The sequence below is a fragment of the Anthonomus grandis genome, chromosome 5 (genome assembly GCF_022605725.1).
Source record: "Anthonomus grandis grandis chromosome 5, icAntGran1.3, whole genome shotgun sequence".
Lineage (NCBI taxonomy): Eukaryota > Metazoa > Arthropoda > Insecta > Coleoptera > Curculionidae > Anthonomus > Anthonomus grandis.
The window spans coordinates 37,189,104-37,206,819 of NC_065550.1; the positions used below are offsets into that span (position 1 = coordinate 37,189,104).

The following is a 17,716-nucleotide window of genomic DNA, read 5'->3' on the forward strand; positions in this document are numbered from 1 at the left end:
TGCACAAATTTTTATAACTGTATCTGTTCAATTTTTTGAGTTATGGACATTTTCTCAATTTTTTAGGAAAAAAAAACACATTTTTTAACAAAAATATTTTTTTTTGCAAAATCTTGTACAAATTTTGAAAAACTCTGAAATAGGTGTCGAATCAAATCCTCCAGAGAATATGTGCACAAATTTTCAAAATTATATCTCATTAATTTTTTGAGTTATGGACATTTTCTCAATTTTTTAGGAAAAAAAACACATTTTTTAACAAAAATATTTTTTTTGCAAAATCTTGTACGAATTTTGAAAAACGCTGAAATAGGTGTCAAATCAAATCCTCCAGAGAATATGTGCACAAATTTTCAAAATTATATCTCATTAATTTTTTGAGTTATGGACATTTTCTCAATTTTTTAGGAAAAAAAACAAATTTTTTTCCAAAAATATTTTTTTTTTGCAAAATCTTGTTCGAATTTTGAAAAACGCTGAAATAGGTGTGAAATCAAATCCTCCAGAGAAATTGTGCACAAATTTTTATAACTGTATCTGTTCAATTTTTTGAGTTATGGACATTTTCTCAATTTTTTAGGAAAAAAAAACAAATTTTTTAACAAAAATATTTTTTTTTGCAAAATCTTGTACGAATTTTGAAAAACGCTGAAATAGGTGTCGAATCAAATCCTCCAGAGAATATGTGCACACATTTTCAAAATTATATCTTATTAATTTTTTGAGTTATGGACATTTTCTCAATTTTTTAGGAAAAAAAAACAAATTTTTTAACAAAAATATTTTTTTTGCAAAATCTTGTACGAATTTTGAAAAACGCTGAAATAGGTGTCAAATCAAATCCTCCAGAGAATATGTGCACAAATTTTCAAAATTATATCTCATTAATTTTTTGAGTTATGGACATTTTCTCAATTTTTTAGGAAAAAAAACAAATTTTTTTCCAAAAATATTTTTTTTTTGCAAAATCTTGTTCGAATTTTGAAAAACGCTGAAATAGGTGTGAAATCAAATCCTCCAGAGAAATTGTGCACAAATTTTTATAACTGTATCTGTTCAATTTTTTGAGTTATGGACATTTTCTCAATTTTTTAGGAAAAAAAAACAAATTTTTTAACAAAAATATTTTTTTTTGCAAAATCTTGTACGAATTTTGAAAAACGCTGAAATAGGTGTCGAATCAAATCCTCCAGAGAATATGTGCACACATTTTCAAAATTATATCTTATTAATTTTTTGAGTTATGGACATTTTCTCAATTTTTTAGGAAAAAAAAACAAATTTTTTAACAAAAATATTTTTTTTTGCAAAATCTTGTACGAATTTTGAAAAACGCTGAAATAGGTGTCGAATCAAATCCTCCAGAGAAAATGTGCATAAATTTTTATAACTGTATCTGTTCAATTTTTTGAGTTATGGACATTTTCTCAATTTTTTAGGAAAAAAAAAACAAATTTTTTAACAAAAATATTTTTTTTTGCAAAATCTTGTACGAATTTTGAAAAACGCTGAAATAGGTGTCGAATCAAATCCTCCAGAGAAAATGTGCATAAATTTTTATAACTGTATCTGTTCAATTTTTTGAGTTATGGACATTTTCTCAATTTTTTAGGAAAAAAAAACAAATTTTTTAACAAAAATATTTTTTTTTGCAAAATCTTGTACGAATTTTGAAAAACGCTGAAATAGGTGTCGAATCAAATCCTCCAGAGAAAATGTGCACAAATTTTTATAACTGTGTCTGGTCAATTTTTTGAGTTATCGACATTTTCTCAATTTTTTAGGAAAAAAAAACAAATTTTTTAATAAAAATATTTTTTTTTGCAAAATTTTGTACGAATTTTGATAAACGCTGAAATAGGTGTGAAATCAAATCCTCCAGAGAAATTGTGCACAAATTTTTATAACTGTATCTGTTCAATTTTTTGAGTTATGGACATTTTCTCAATTTTTTAGGAAAAAAAAACAAATTTTTTAACAAAAATATTTTTTTTTGCAAAATCTTGTACGAATTTTGAAAAACGCTGAAATAGGTGTCGAATCAAATCCTCCAGAGAATATGTGCACAAATTTTCAAAATTATATCTTATTAATTTTTTGAGTTATGGACATTTTCTCAATTTTTTAGGAAAAAAAAACAAATTTTTTAACAAAAATATTTTTTTTTGCAAAATCTTGTACGAATTTTGAAAAACGCTGAAATAGGTGTCGAATCAAATCCTCCAGAGAATATGTGCACAAATTTTCAAAATTATATCTTATTAATTTTTTGAGTTATGGACATTTTCTCAATTTTTTAGGAAAAAAAAAACAAATTTTTTAACAAAAATATTTTTTTTTGCAAAATCTTGTACGAATTTTGAAAAACGCTGAAATAGGTGTCGAATCAAATCCTCCAGAGAATATGTGCACAAATTTTCAAAATTATATCTTATTAATTTTTTGAGTTATGGACATTTTCTCAATTTTTTAGGAAAAAAAAACAAATTTTTTAACAAAAATATTTTTTTTTGCAAAATCTTGTACGAATTTTGAAAAACGCTGAAATAGGTGTCGAATCAAATCCTCCAGAGAATATGTGCACAAATTTTCAAAATTATATCTTATTAATTTTTTGAGTTATGGACATTTTCTCAATTTTTTAGGAAAAAAAAACAAATTTTTTAACAAAAATATTTTTTTTTGCAAAATCTTGTACGAATTTTGAAAAACGCTGAAATAGGTGTCGAATCAAATCCTCCAGAGAATATGTGCACAAATTTTCAAAATTATATCTTATTAATTTTTTGAGTTATGGACATTTTCTCAATTTTTTAGGAAAAAAAAACAAATTTTTTAACAAAAATATTTTTTTTTGCAAAATCTTGTACGAATTTTGAAAAACGCTGAAATAGGTGTCGAATCAAATCCTCCAGAGAATATGTGCACAAATTTTCAAAATTATATCTTATTAATTTTTTGAGTTATGGACATTTTCTCAATTTTTTAGGAAAAAAAAACAAATTTTTTAACAAAAATATTTTTTTTTGCAAAATCTTGTACGAATTTTGAAAAACGCTGAAATAGGTGTCGAATCAAATCCTCCAGAGAATATGTGCACAAATTTTCAAAATTATATCTTATTAATTTTTTGAGTTATGGACATTTTCTCAATTTTTTAGGAAAAAAAAAACAAATTTTTTAACAAAAATATTTTTTTTTGCAAAATCTTGTACGAATTTTGAAAAACGCTGAAATAGGTGTCGAATCAAATCCTCCAGAGAATATGTGCACAAATTTTCAAAATTATATCTTATTAATTTTTTGAGTTATGGACATTTTCTCAATTTTTTAGGAAAAAAAAAACAAATTTTTTAACAAAAATATTTTTTTTTGTAAAATCTTGTACGAATTTTGAAAAACGCTGAAATAGGTGTCGAATCAAATCCTCCAGAGAATATGTGCACACATTTTCAAAATTATATCTTATTAATTTTTTGAGTTATGGACATTTTCTCAATTTTTTAGGAAAAAAAAACAAATTTTTTAACAAAAATATTTTTTTTTGCAAAATCTTGTACGAATTTTGAAAAACGCTGAAATAGGTGTCGAATCAAATCCTCCAGAGAAAATGTGCACAAATTTTTATAACTGTGTCTGGTCAATTTTTTGAGTTATCGACATTTTCTCAATTTTTTAGGAAAAAAAAACAAATTTTTTAATAAAAATATTTTTTTTTTGCAAAATTTTGTACGAATTTTGATAAACGCTGAAATAGGTGTGAAATCAAATCCTCCAGAGAAATTGTGCACAAATTTTTATAACTGTATCTGTTCAATTTTTTAAGTTATGGACATTTTCTCAATTTTTTAGGAAAAAAAAAACAAATTTTTTAACAAAAATATTTTTTTTTGCAAAATCTTGTACGAATTTTGAAAAACGCTGAAATAGGTGTCGAATCAAATCCTCCAGAGAATATGTGCACAAATTTTCAAAATTATATCTTATTAATTTTTTGAGTTATGGACATTTTCTCAATTTTTTAGGAAAAAAAAAACAAATTTTTTAACAAAAATATTTTTTTTTGCAAAATCTTGTACGAATTTTGAAAAACGCTGAAATAGGTGTCGAATCAAATCCTCCAGAGAATATGTGCACAAATTTTCAAAATTATATCTTATTAATTTTTTGAGTTATGGACATTTTCTCAATTTTTTAGGAAAAAAAAACAAATTTTTTAACAAAAATATTTTTTTTTGCAAAATCTTGTACGAATTTTGAAAAACGCTGAAATAGGTGTCGAATCAAATCCTCCAGAGAATATGTGCACAAATTTTCAAAATTATATCTTATTAATTTTTTGAGTTATGGACATTTTCTCAATTTTTTAGGAAAAAAAAAACAAATTTTTTAACAAAAATATTTTTTTTTGCAAAATCTTGTACGAATTTTGAAAAACGCTGAAATAGGTGTCGAATCAAATCCTCCAGAGAATATGTGCACAAATTTTCAAAATTATATCTTATTAATTTTTTGAGTTATGGACATTTTCTCAATTTTTTAGGAAAAAAAAACAAATTTTTTAACAAAAATATTTTTTTTTGCAAAATCTTGTACGAATTTTGAAAAACGCTGAAATAGGTGTCGAATCAAATCCTCCAGAGAATATGTGCACAAATTTTCAAAATTATATCTTATTAATTTTTTGAGTTATGGACATTTTCTCAATTTTTTAGGAAAAAAAAACAAATTTTTTAACAAAAATATTTTTTTTTGTAAAATCTTGTACGAATTTTGAAAAACGCTGAAATAGGTGTCGAATCAAATCCTCCAGAGAATATGTGCACACATTTTCAAAATTATATCTCATTAATTTTTTGAGTTATGGACAATTTGTGATAATTTATTACAAAACTTTTTCACAAAAATTCAAATTTTTTCAACTCCCTGTACCGTAATTAAAAAACGTTGAAATAGGTGTCTAATGAAATTTATTGAACAATTTGTACACCAATTTTCAAATTTCTATCTTTAGTAGTTTTTGAGTTATGGGCATTTTGTGATAATTTATTACAAAAAATTTTTTTAAAAAGACAAATTTTTGACATAAATACGCACCGTTTCTACCCTTGTTTGTGGCCATCTGAATAAAAATAACGCAAATTTATTTAGCAGCGATTTTTTCCTCTAAAAAGCCTCTAAATATCCCTAAATACTTCTTGAAACAAAATACCTTTTCCCAAATATTTAAAGGTAGAGCACATTTTCTTCCGTAATGGAATACAGTTTCTCGCCTGTAGATGTCATATTTACGTAAAAAAAAAAATCGAGGCGATTTAGGGGTAATGGAAATATGAAATGCGGTAAAGACTTAGGAATAAACTCACTTTTTACCCATTTTTCCTCCTAAAAATCTATCTCAGACCCAAGAATCACAGACAATCAGAACATAGCTATGTAGGAAAAATTACATTTTAAATAAATTTCACTTCTTTTGTACGTATGCTAATTAAAATGCCTACTTATAGAAAGAAAAGTAAAACCGTAGCATTATACACTCTTGAGCACAAAAAGCATCATCCTTATGGCACTTTTCCTTACTACACTTTGTATAAATATTGCCCATAATAACACCATATGGCAATCGCGAGGAGCTTGTGTGAAAAGTACGAATATGATAAGCATCAATATTAGAGTTACCATGAAGGATAGAAAAATTGCAGATGTGGGTCTTTGAAAAACTAGCATCGTTTAGGGTGGTTATTTTTGTGCATTTTTTATCCTCTTTTTATTTTTGGAAAAAAATACAATTTTCTACGTTATACAGGGTGTTCGGCACATAAACAAAAGACAAAATTTTTTGGCATCTTCTTGAGGTCATTTGAAAGCTTTTTACCCTAATACTTTGGGTCCTAGTTACTGTTACGAAGATATTAAATTTTTAGTATGTTTTTTTCTCAAATTACTTAAAATGTCGCCTTTAAAAACCATATAACTTTTTTACGAATTACGATTTTTGCAAAATAATATTCCCTAATCTATGGTATTTGAATAGTTCACAGCTTTTGTTTCGACTGATTGTCCTAAAGGGACATACGAAGTTTTTTATTTAACAAAGTCAGTGATTGTTTCAATTGTAAAATCAACATCAAAATTTAATTTTAAAAAAAAAACGAAGCAGGAATTAGGAGCGTCATTACATTTTAATAAATTCGCCACTTATTGAACTCTCTGACGGTATGCTTATAATTAATAAAAATTAAATATAAATATAAATTTAAAAAAATTAAAAAAACACTTAAGAGTTATTGTCGGAACTTGTAAGGAACCGTAGCTTAAATATTTATCTAATTCACAGGTATTTGGGGTTGAAGAACAACGCTGATTTTCTAAGCAACTTTCCCCGTCAATTTTCCAACATATTTAACAACTTCTTACATCGATGAAACATACTCATCTCTATAAAAGTAGACGATAATAATAATAATGAGATTCATTGCACTCTAGCAAGTAGCCACTAAAAGCAATTGAACAGGTTCCTGCGAGTTAAAAAAATGTTCGCCTGGCTGCCAGTAGTCTCGTATTAAAGTGATTTGCATACCGCAGCACATGGTATGGCGGTTCAAAGTGATCGTTAAATTGTTTATTTCGTTCGTTTTTCAGGAATTTTGTAGATGTATTAGAGTGAGTCTGGCGTCTATTGGAGAAAGACCGTAAAAAAAAAGAGTTACGGCTAAAAAGGCTATTTTGAAAGTGTGGTTTTTATTAATTAAGGTTCTGTAATATGACACTTTCTTTTTTTAAATTTCCATGGCTGAGATAAAAGAAGAAGTAACAATACTTATTGGTTCTAGTGGACTTAAGGTTTCTCCGATTTTTAACAGTTTTGAATACGGAAGCTATAAGCTTCTTTGGATTACTTTCAGTAAAATACTGGAGGGCAGTAATTTATTTTAAGAAAATAATAAAAAAATTATGACAATGTGTACCTACAATTGATCCTCCACTAAATTTGTGGAGTATTACCGAAATACCTTTAGTTACCCATTGATCGATTAACTCCACTGCAAGAATGGACTACTTCTTCAAAATGTCTTTGGATTTTTTTGCAATTTGATTTTTCTCAATTCAAGGTAGTTGAAAACGAACATAAGGTCAACTGCCTGAGAGAAAACAATTTTTTTGGGTGTTTCCTCAACTGCCTGGAAAAAGGAAATGGTTGACGTGTTCCAGGCAGTTGTTGGGAGAAAACGATCATTTTCATGGATTTTTTTCCACTTTTTAATTGATATGATATATTTGCTAAGAGATGCTAAAAGATATGCTCTTTTAGCATCCAGAATTTACAGTTGACCAACGTTGATTCCGCAAGAAAACATCTCCAACCACAAGTGATTCAAAATCTACAGACCAGAAACGAATGTTTGATCTGTGCCAGGCAGTTAATTTTTGTTTCAGTTTTTAGGCAATTAAAGTAATTTTTGTAATTATTTCAGGCATTTGAACTCCATTTTTTGAAGCCATTTTTTTTATTAAATTTTCTCTTTAGTTTCTTCTATGGAAATTAATGAATTTTATGGTTTGCCTATAGGCAACAAGTGTAATTCTTTGTTTCTTCCCTGCAGTTAAACTAATTTTTGTTAATATTTCCAAGAAGTTAAAAGTAAATTTTTCAGGCGATTAAATTAATTTTTTTTAAGTCACTTATTTATTAAAATGTCCCTTATTTCAGGCAGTCGAATCAATTTTTCGTTTTTCTTTTTCAGGTAAATGAAGTGATTTTGTGTTTCTTCGAGTCATTTGATGTCATTTTGCATTTTTTTTCCGGATACTCATAGTTTTTTTTTTGAAAATTTCTTAACAGTTTCTTCGATGAAAATGAAGGAATTTGAGTCAATATATGTAATTTTTTGTTTTTTCTACACAGTTAAGTTATTTTATACAAATCATTATATTCTTAGTTTCAATTTTTTTTCCAGGTAATTAAAGCCATTTTAATATTATATATTATATATTATGTATATATAAAGCATGAGTTGGGTCGGGATTGATTATGTTGAATTGGCATGTCGAACCTTCTATATACTTTTCTTACCTAGTGGTATAACTATTTTTTTTTTAAATAAATTCCTCTTTGATGCCCTTTTTTATATATAAATGAAAATTCAATTTTTTCACCTATTGTCTATATCATGGTTTAATTTTCTAAATAGTGTTTGGATCTCTTGGAATTAGTGTTTTTCTCTCGTGACGTATCTAATTATACCCGAAAAATATCATTTTATTCCCATCCTCTTCTAATTTTCAGAATAAGATAAAGATATATAAGTGAGAATTCGATTTTTCAACCTATTTTCTATATCATCGTTTCATTTTCTAAATAGTGTTTTGGGGGGGGGGGGGGAAAGAGAAGTAAAATTGTTTTTTTTTTTAAGCGAAAACGATGCGTCAGACAAAAAACCCCAAGAGATCAAATTTGCTAAAAACTGATTGAGGATCTTAAAAATAATTTTTATATTAATAAAAAGCAATGGCGTAGTATTTTTTTATCACTAAAAATATTCAATAGAAGACCCGTATATAGGGACGCCACTAGCAGAGAAAGTATTTTGCTTTGCACATCAAAAAATGCGTCTTGATGCATAAAATACATATAACAAATTTCATAAAAATATCTTCAATATTCTTTAAGTTATTATTAAAAAAACTGATTTTTTTTTTTAAACTTTAACACCCCATATCTCAAAAATTAAGACGTTTAGGACATAATATGTTCATAGGAACGTTTTATCTTAAAATGGGTCCAGAAATCACCCACTTAAATACTAGCACGTCTTTAAGGAACACCCTGTATAAAGGATGTCTTGAAACCGAAACTCCATTAGTTTTTCTCTGTATATTTGTTTAATTTGGTGTCTTATTAAAAAAGTAAAGAGTCAAACGTATCCAAAAGATGGTCTTAAAAGAAACTAAAGGGTTATTGATATTTTTACGTATGGTAACGTCAAAAATTTAATTTTAATACGACGCGACGCGACGGTACCGAAATCGCGGTACCGTATCTAATTTGCGGTACGTTGACGTCGCACGTACTTCTGTGCGCTCACGCTTCGTTTGTTCCCCCAACTTTCTACTTTGTATATCCGTGAGTGGACGGAATTATCTCTTTTATGTGAAGGAAATTCAGTTGTTTCAAGGGACTTTTAGTATATCTAAACGTTTAAGCACCTTTCAGTTGATTTATTTTAAAAATCCAGGAAACCTATAGTCAAAAAATCCGGAACATAATGATAATGTAGTTCAAGAGATTATTGTATGAGTTCCAGCACCCAGCACATTGAAGAGTGTAAATGGCGCATGTTACGTATACAGGGTACACACGACGAATAGACGCGATTGATATATCGAAAGTTATTAAAAATAGGGAATTTTCATTTAAAAAAATTAATTTTTAATGATTTTTTCATTTTAATTTTTAATGCTAGTTTTTGACCCCCTTTATAATTTTTTTAGCCAAATATAATTTTTCGAATGAAATTAAAAATGAAAGCCAAAAATTTAAAAATATACAGGGTGTTCCATTTAAAATAACGAAGTTGACAACTGCTCCCGGTATAACCGGAAACGTCATAACTGTCAAAATATTTTAGTTGTATGGCCCCTATCCTTGCCAAATTTTCAACATTTTTGAAAAATCAGTTTTCCGAAATATCGATCGTGTTTATTCGTCGTGAGACACCCTGTATATATGACCGTAAAGTCAAAAGGTTCTTTAGAATAATAAATTAACGCAGCTCTATTTTTACTGCTAAGGCTTTTATTGATTGCCCTAGACATTATTTGATATTTACAGACTCAATATTCTGTCTAAAAACCTCGAATAAGAGAGTCAAAAATGCAAATCAAATTATTTTGAAAATATTACAAAAAGTTTCAATTCAAGGAGCATCAATTTGCTGGGTTAAAGGACATTCTGGAATTCAAGGAAATGAAACTACTGACCATCTAGCTTAAGAAGCTATAAAGACGTAATTCATGAATTCTATGCAAATATTTCTTCTCACAGACTTATTGAAATGGAAACTACAATTTGGTGATTATGGAGTCAACAACTGTAATTTTTACACATCGAAATCAAACTAACTACACCACCGGTTTCCTCGTATCACCTACATCACGAAAATATCGTTATTACGGGCTACAAATGGGATCCTCAATTGTTGTCTGATAGACGTCCTTTGGATAGTAAGCTATAAACGTACGGGGGACTTATTGACTATTCAGTGGATGTATATGGGACAACAATATTTACGTGTTTCGGATATTCATGGGATATAAACGGGATGGTAGAAACACTATACAAAAGGGTATATTTTAGAAAAAATCACTTTTATTTTAATATTGTACAGTGACGACTTTTATTTTTCACGTTTCTCTAAATATCTCTTCGTGTAACTTGTGTAGTTTTTGGGTTAAGCATTACTCCTTCTAAAACAAAAATGCATGCATGAGCGTCAGTTTTTATTATTGAAGAATGAAGAATTTAGTGAAGTTTAAAGTTTCAAGAATTTAATGAAGTTCTGTTACGCAAAGATTTTACTAACCTTCGTGTAGCACTACTGCACATACTGTGGCACCTTAGAATGAAGCTAAAGTTGAGAGAATCCATTCCAAAGCATCCAATTTTAAAATCTTTTTTTGCTACATCTAATTCATAGTTTTTGAGCGGTGTTGGAACTGGTAAGGTGTCAGAATGCAAGATGGGTCGAGTAATTGACGAAGGTTTGGGTATTTAACCGTTCCTATTTTTTTCATTGACAATCCTGCTTTTATGGTCGCTAAGTTAAGCTAAAGTAGCAGTCAATTATATGATTCCTAGACTCCCGCCAAATCATAGATATGGGATCGTTTTTTGTTTTTTTACCATTTCCTCAAATAATTGAACAAGAATTACAACAGATGTGTGGAGCCTCTGACTGATCCTGATCACCTACCTTGATACCAAAGTAATGCTGATAGGAAGTTTTGATAAACGAAGTCAGTTTGCGTTTTTTGCGAAGAAAATGTTATTCGCCACAAATATAACAAAAATTGTCTAGGGAGTTACCACATTTTGTTTATTATATTTAAAAAACTAAATTTCCCCAAAACCAAAAAATATAAACTACATTAATAGACATGTAACATTGTTTCACAATATAAGAGCTAATCGGTCTTTTTTATAGTCATTGTTGAATTTAGCAGGTGGAGATAACAGGATTTAAGCGGAACTAAGAGAATGAAAGCACTTTGAAAATTGAGAAAAAAGTCAATTTTCGACAACAAAAAATGAGCTCTAAAATGGGATATCTCAGCTAATATGAGAGCTACGACCTTGTGGATGGTCTCGTTGGATTCAGAAGGACAAAACTAAGACAAGGCCGTTTCCAGATAGTGGTTATAGAAGTCGAGATATCGATCTCTAAAGTTTGAGATTTTTCATTTTCGGGTATCGAAATTATTCGTATTATTTCGTATCGAAATTTTTCACCAAAAATTGATTTTTTTGGAAATCGAACTAACTATACCAGCGGCTTCCTCGTATCACCAACATCACGAAAACACCGGGTTATAACGGGATTTGAGCAGAACTAAGGGAATGAGAGCACTTTTGAAAATTCGGAAAAAGCCCGAATTGAGAAGACTTCCGATTAAACTATGTGGACGTCAAAATCGACCATTTTCAGGCAATGTTTAAGGGTACAAAAAAGGCGTTTTACCCCATGATACCTGTCAGTAATCAAATATTGAAAATTCCAACTTTAGGAGAAGTATATAATAATAAACGTATACAGAAGATAAGAGGAAGGGGGGGGGGGGGGAATAATTAAGAGCCACACTGTATATAGTCATAGATATTATTCAAAATGTCAATCAGCTAGATTGTTTTTATAGAAAAATCAATTTTTGGATTTTTCCTCAATTGCCTAGAAGAAAACCATTAATTTATTTATCTCAGACAATTGACAACTAACTGAGTTCAATTGCCGTGATAAAAACCCTGATTTCATTAATTCCAGACACTTTTAGTTTACAATTTAGAAAAATAATCGACGTAAATTTATTGTGGTGAGTCTTAGTTTCAATCAAGTGCTTAATAGACAAAATCAATTTTGAAGTTTTTCTTTAACTGCCTGGAAGAAAACCATTATTTAATTTATTCCAGGCGGTTCAGAATTAACTGCCTAGAAGGACAAAGGTGATTTTATCGACGTCAGGCAGTTTAGCCTACAATTTTAAAAAATAGGTAAGTGAGAAATGAGGTATAATCTCAATGTTTTTAAAAATTCAGAGATTGGAGGGACACAAAGTCAATGGTCTCAGATTATGTTTATTTTTTTAAATTACACGTGTTTCGCCTTAAGGCATCATCAGATCTAAAAGTAAAAAGCACCCTAGTATAAAAAATCTATAATGCATAGACACGAATTACAATGTTGAGATACGACTTACCGGTGAAGCTATTCGTTTAACACCACAAACATTCAAGTTAAAACAAAAAATTAATATATATAAAAATATTGCTGACGTTCACATTAAACTCAATGTTTTTATTGCGGTCATTTCTAAATTGTCATCAGTTCATTTTTTACTGGAAAAATTACATTTTTGAGTTCTTTACTGCTTGGAAGAAAATAAATATTACATTTATTCCAGGCAGTTGAGAATTAAACGTAGTTCAATTGCCTGGATGAAAATCGTGATTCATCATTTATTCCAGGCAGTTTTGGTTTACAATTTAGAAAAATAATTGATAAACGAGGAAAACCTTAGTGAGGTTTATTGTAGTGATTCTTAGTTTCAATTAATTTTTGGAATTTTTCCTTTAACTGCCTGGAAGAATACCATTATATTAATTTATTCCAGGCAGTTCAGAACCAACTGGTTACAACTGCCCTAGAAGAAAAATGTGATTGACAGTTTAGGCCTACAATTTCAAAAGTAGGTAAAGAAAGAAATGTGGAAAATCTCAATGTATTTATTGCGGTCATTTTAAATTGTCATCAGTTCATTTTTTTTCTGGAAAAAATTACATTTTTGAGTTCTTTAAACTGCTTGGAAGAAAATAAATATTACATTTATTCCAGGCAAAGCAAAGGGAAGAACACAAACTCTCACGAGATGTGTCCTCATCAAATCCATATAATTTTTTAAAACCTACACGTGTTTCGCTCCTATCGCAGCATCATCATCATCAAAAAAATATAGAATTTTTTTTTTAGGCCTAATGATGCTCCGATAGAAGCGAAACACATGTAGCTTTGAAAAAAATTATATGGATTTGATGAGACCGTGACTTTGTTTTGTTTTCGTTTAGTCTTTTGGAAAAAAATAGATGATACGTTTCTATTTATTCCAGGCAGTTTTGGTTCACAATTTAGAAAAATAATTGATAAACGAGGTAAGTCTTAATGGCATTTAGATTTGCAACTTTATAACTTGAAAAAAATGTCACAAACAAGAGGAGAGATAAGGAAAACAACTCCTAATAATTGTCTGGGAAACCAGGGAATTTATATTATTCTGGATAACAGTAGGGCAGTCAATAAATTGACTGTTTTAGTAAAAATTAGTCAAAGACCTCTTCCAGGCACTCAAATCTTAGTCTTACTTAAGAAATGTCTTAGAATGCATGAAAAAAAAATAATTTGTTTCTTCCAGGCACTTAAGACAACTCATCCCATGTCTTTAGTCATCTTCAATTGGTCATTTAAGCCTGCAAAAAAAATCGAACTCAACCGAATTCGAGTGGATTCTCGATCAACTTGTAAAACGTGTAAAATTTTTTAACTGCGCATTGAAATTTTTCGTTCTAAAATAACGGTCAAAATATTATTAACAATTTCACGGTTATAAAGCCATACATAACGGTCCAATTGCCCATAGTAATAATAATAATGTAAATTCTTATTATATTTCTTTGAGGATTTAATAATATAGGAACTTTCTCTTCATTTATGCATCATTTCATATGCCTGAACTGTTATGAATAATGCGGATTTGGTTATGGGAAATATGCATGGCTCAATAATGAAATTCCCCGAAATAAACATGTAAAAATTACTAATTCATCATCACCTTAAAATAAGAAATCGATCAAAGTATTGCTTATTGTATACGATCTTAATTAAATGATGTTTTTTTGGAATAGTTTAACATAGTAAGTGAGATAATATCATTTTATTATCCATTCTGTATGATGCATTAGAGGAAGATCATCATAATATAATAATAAAAACTTCAGTTTTCCGGGATTTTTATAATGATTTAAAAAGACAATTTCAGGCTGTAATAAAAAAAAACGACATGCAGTAGAAGTTTCAAATAGTCACTTTTTTAGCATGAAAATTCTTCTGAGTAAAATATGAATGAACTTAAGGTGCTTGGAGTAATACATAAACAGCATAATAATAAGGCTACACCTGTCCCTAGTGATGGAAATAATTCTTAATTGGGGAAACCAAAGGATACTTTAGTTTAAACCAACAAATTAATTACAAGAGACCTCAAATATTTAGAAAAAATAATCAAACATTAGGTTTTTACACTTGAAGTTTCCTTAAGCCCTAGAATCAATTTCTTAATTCCAGGCAGAAAATTTTCTAACCAAGATTTTAACGATAAAAATCTATTTTTTAATAATATTTTGAGTAATGCAACGTTGAAGCTTATACATAAAACCGGCACCGTTTTTGTTATCTTAAATGGAAAACCCTGTATATTCTTTTTTATATTCTTTTTTATATATTGAAATTTTTGTGCAAGGAGTGCCTGTAAGAAATGAAATAATTTGTCTCTTATTGGCAAGTGAATATCTTAAGTTCTAGTAGTCAAAATTTTGCAATTATTGATTTATGGACTTCTCTAAGGACCTTTTTAGCCTTATCCGAAGAAATAACTTAAATTCATTTGCAAGAAGTCAAGATATTGAAATTTTTGTGCAAGGAGTGCCTGTAAGAAATGAAATAATTTGTCTCTTATTGGCAAGTGAATATCTTAAGTTCTAGTAGTCAAAATTTTGCAATTATTGATTTATGGACTTCTCTGAAGACCTTTTAAGCTTTATCCGAAGAAATAACTAACATTTATTTGCTTAAAGTCAAGATATTGAAATTTTTGTGCAAGGAGTGCCTGTAAGAAATGAAATAATTTGTCTCTTATTGGCAAGTGAATATCTTAAGTTCTAGTAGTCAAAATTTTGCAATTATTGATTTATGGACTTCTCTAAAGACCTTTTTAGCCTTATCCGAAGAAATAACTTAAATTCATTTGCAAGAAGTCAAGATATTGAAATTTTTGTGCAAGGAGTGCCTGTAAGAAATGAAATAATTTGTCTCTTATTGGCAAGTGAATATCTCGAGTTCTAGTAGTCAAAATTTCACAATTATTGATTTATGGACTTTTCTGAAGACCTTTTAAGCTTTATCCGAAGAAATAACTAACATTTATTTGCTTAAAGTCAAGATATTGAAATTTTTGTGCAAGGAGTGCCTGTAAGAAATGAAATAATTTGTCTCTTATTGGCAAGTGAATATCTTAAGTTCTAGTAGTCAAAATTTTGCAATTATTGATTTATGGACTTCTCTAAAGACCTTTTTAGCCTTATCCGAAGAAATAACTTAAATTCATTTGCAAGAAGTCAAGATATTGAAATTTTTGTGCAAGGAGTGCCTGTAAGAAATGAAATAATTTGTCTCTTATTGGCAAGTGAATATCTTAAGTTCTAGTAGTCAAAATTTTGCAATTATTGATTTATGGACTTCTCTAAAGACCTTTTTAGCCTTATCCGAAGAAATAACCTAAATTCATTTGCAAGAAGTCAAGATATTGAAATTTTTGTGCAAGGAGTGCCTGTAAGAAATAAAATATTTTTTCTCTTATAGGCAAAAGAATATCTTGAGTTGTAGTAGTCAAAATTTTACAATTATTGATTTATGCAATATTTTGAAGACTTTTTTAGCTTTTTCCGAAGAAATTGCTAAAAGTCAAGATATTGAAATTTTTATAGAAAAAATGAAAACTCTAAGTCTCAGTCTCAAAATATCTTTTTAATTAATCAGGTAAGATGACCTGCTAAGTACTGAGAGTACTAGAGTACTTAGTAGGTCATCTAGCTATAAGGTCTGATGATGCTTTATTAGCGAAACATGTAACCTGATTAATTAAAAAGATATTTTGAGACTGAGACTTAGAGTTTTCATTTTTTCTCTAGTTACGTAATCTTTGAGATAATGGACGAGTTCTTTCAATTTGAAATTTTTATGCCAGGAGTGCCTGTAAGAAAGAAAATAATTTTTTTTCTTATAGGCAAGTAAATATCTTAAGTTTTAGTAGTCAAAATTTTGCAATTATTAATTTACGAACTACTTTGAAGACTAGTTTAACTTTTCCTGACGAAATTCCTAAAATCCATTCATTAAAAGTCAAGATGACTGGTTTCGTTTTTTTTTTTGTATGGTTGTTCGTATTTTGGGTGGGTACATAAAAAGAAGAAAACTTAACAATTGAAGAATCACGTATTGGAAAACTATATATATTTTTTTTGTTGGGTTGATATTATAATTATGACTTCATTCTTATTTTATGCAATTATTTTGCAATATTAGTCTTAAATTGCCTAAAAGTATGAACACCGAATTTATTGTATTATTTCTGATTTACAGCAATAACAATAAAATAGAGTTTATTCAATATCAGCTTTGCTGCCTTAAACTTCCTTTTGCAGTTATTTAATATTATTATTTATTTTATTTAGTATTATTTTTTATATTTAATATAATGAGATATTATCATTGAGAGATTATTGTAAATTTGTAATATTACTGACAATTAAACTGACTGAACATGAAAGTACTCAGGTCAAATATGCCTGGAGGAAGGAAAACACTCGAAGGAAACGGTTACAGATAGACAAGGTGTAATAAATGTCATTCAAGACTTCTACAAGGACTTGTATACATCAACCCTGCCTAAACCAAACATCGCCTGGCAAGAAATTCGGAATATTGGATCCGAAGATATACAGAAGCGAACTAAGAAAGGCCCTGAAACAAATGAAAAATAAGAAAGCACCTGGAGAAGACCGCGTTACCGCTGAGATGCTAAAAATGGGAGGAGCACCAAACTTATAAAACACATCTACGACAACGCAACACTACAAGTGACCATCAACGAAGAAGCATCAACAAATAAAATCAAGATAGAAAAGGGGGTCCGCCAAGGTAAGCTCTTCACGATGGCACTGGAAAGCTCGTTTAAAAAGCCGCGATGGGGAAATAAAGTTATCAACGTAGATGGAGCTCGACTAAGTCACCTTCGATTTGCTGATGATCTTGTTGTCATTAGTGATGACATCAACGAGCTAAAAAATATGTTGGAAGAACTGCAAGAAACATCAAAACAAATCGGACTCAAGATGAATCTAAACAAAACCGAAATAATGACCAACGAACAAACAGTAATAACTATAGAAGGCCACGCTCTCGAAAACGTCGAGGAATACATACATATACCTGGGCCACGCTGTCAGACTGGGAAAACAAAACCAAACAGCGGAAATATCCCGGAGAACAAGACTTCGGAAGACTAGGATACATTTTAAAATCCCAAAGCATCCCAATTAATCTTAAGCGGAAAGTCTACGAGACTTGCATATTACCCGTTACAACGCATGGACTCGAGACGATGACACGACAAA

At 29.1% G+C, this 17,716-nt stretch overlaps 1 protein-coding gene across 1 annotated transcript in view; it reads right to left on the reverse strand.

Moving 5' to 3' along the window:
• LOC126736402 (uncharacterized) overlaps positions 1-17,716 on the reverse strand; it is a 70,310-nt gene that overhangs the window by 46,680 nt on the left and 5,914 nt on the right. The gene's annotated exons all lie outside the window — the stretch shown is intronic.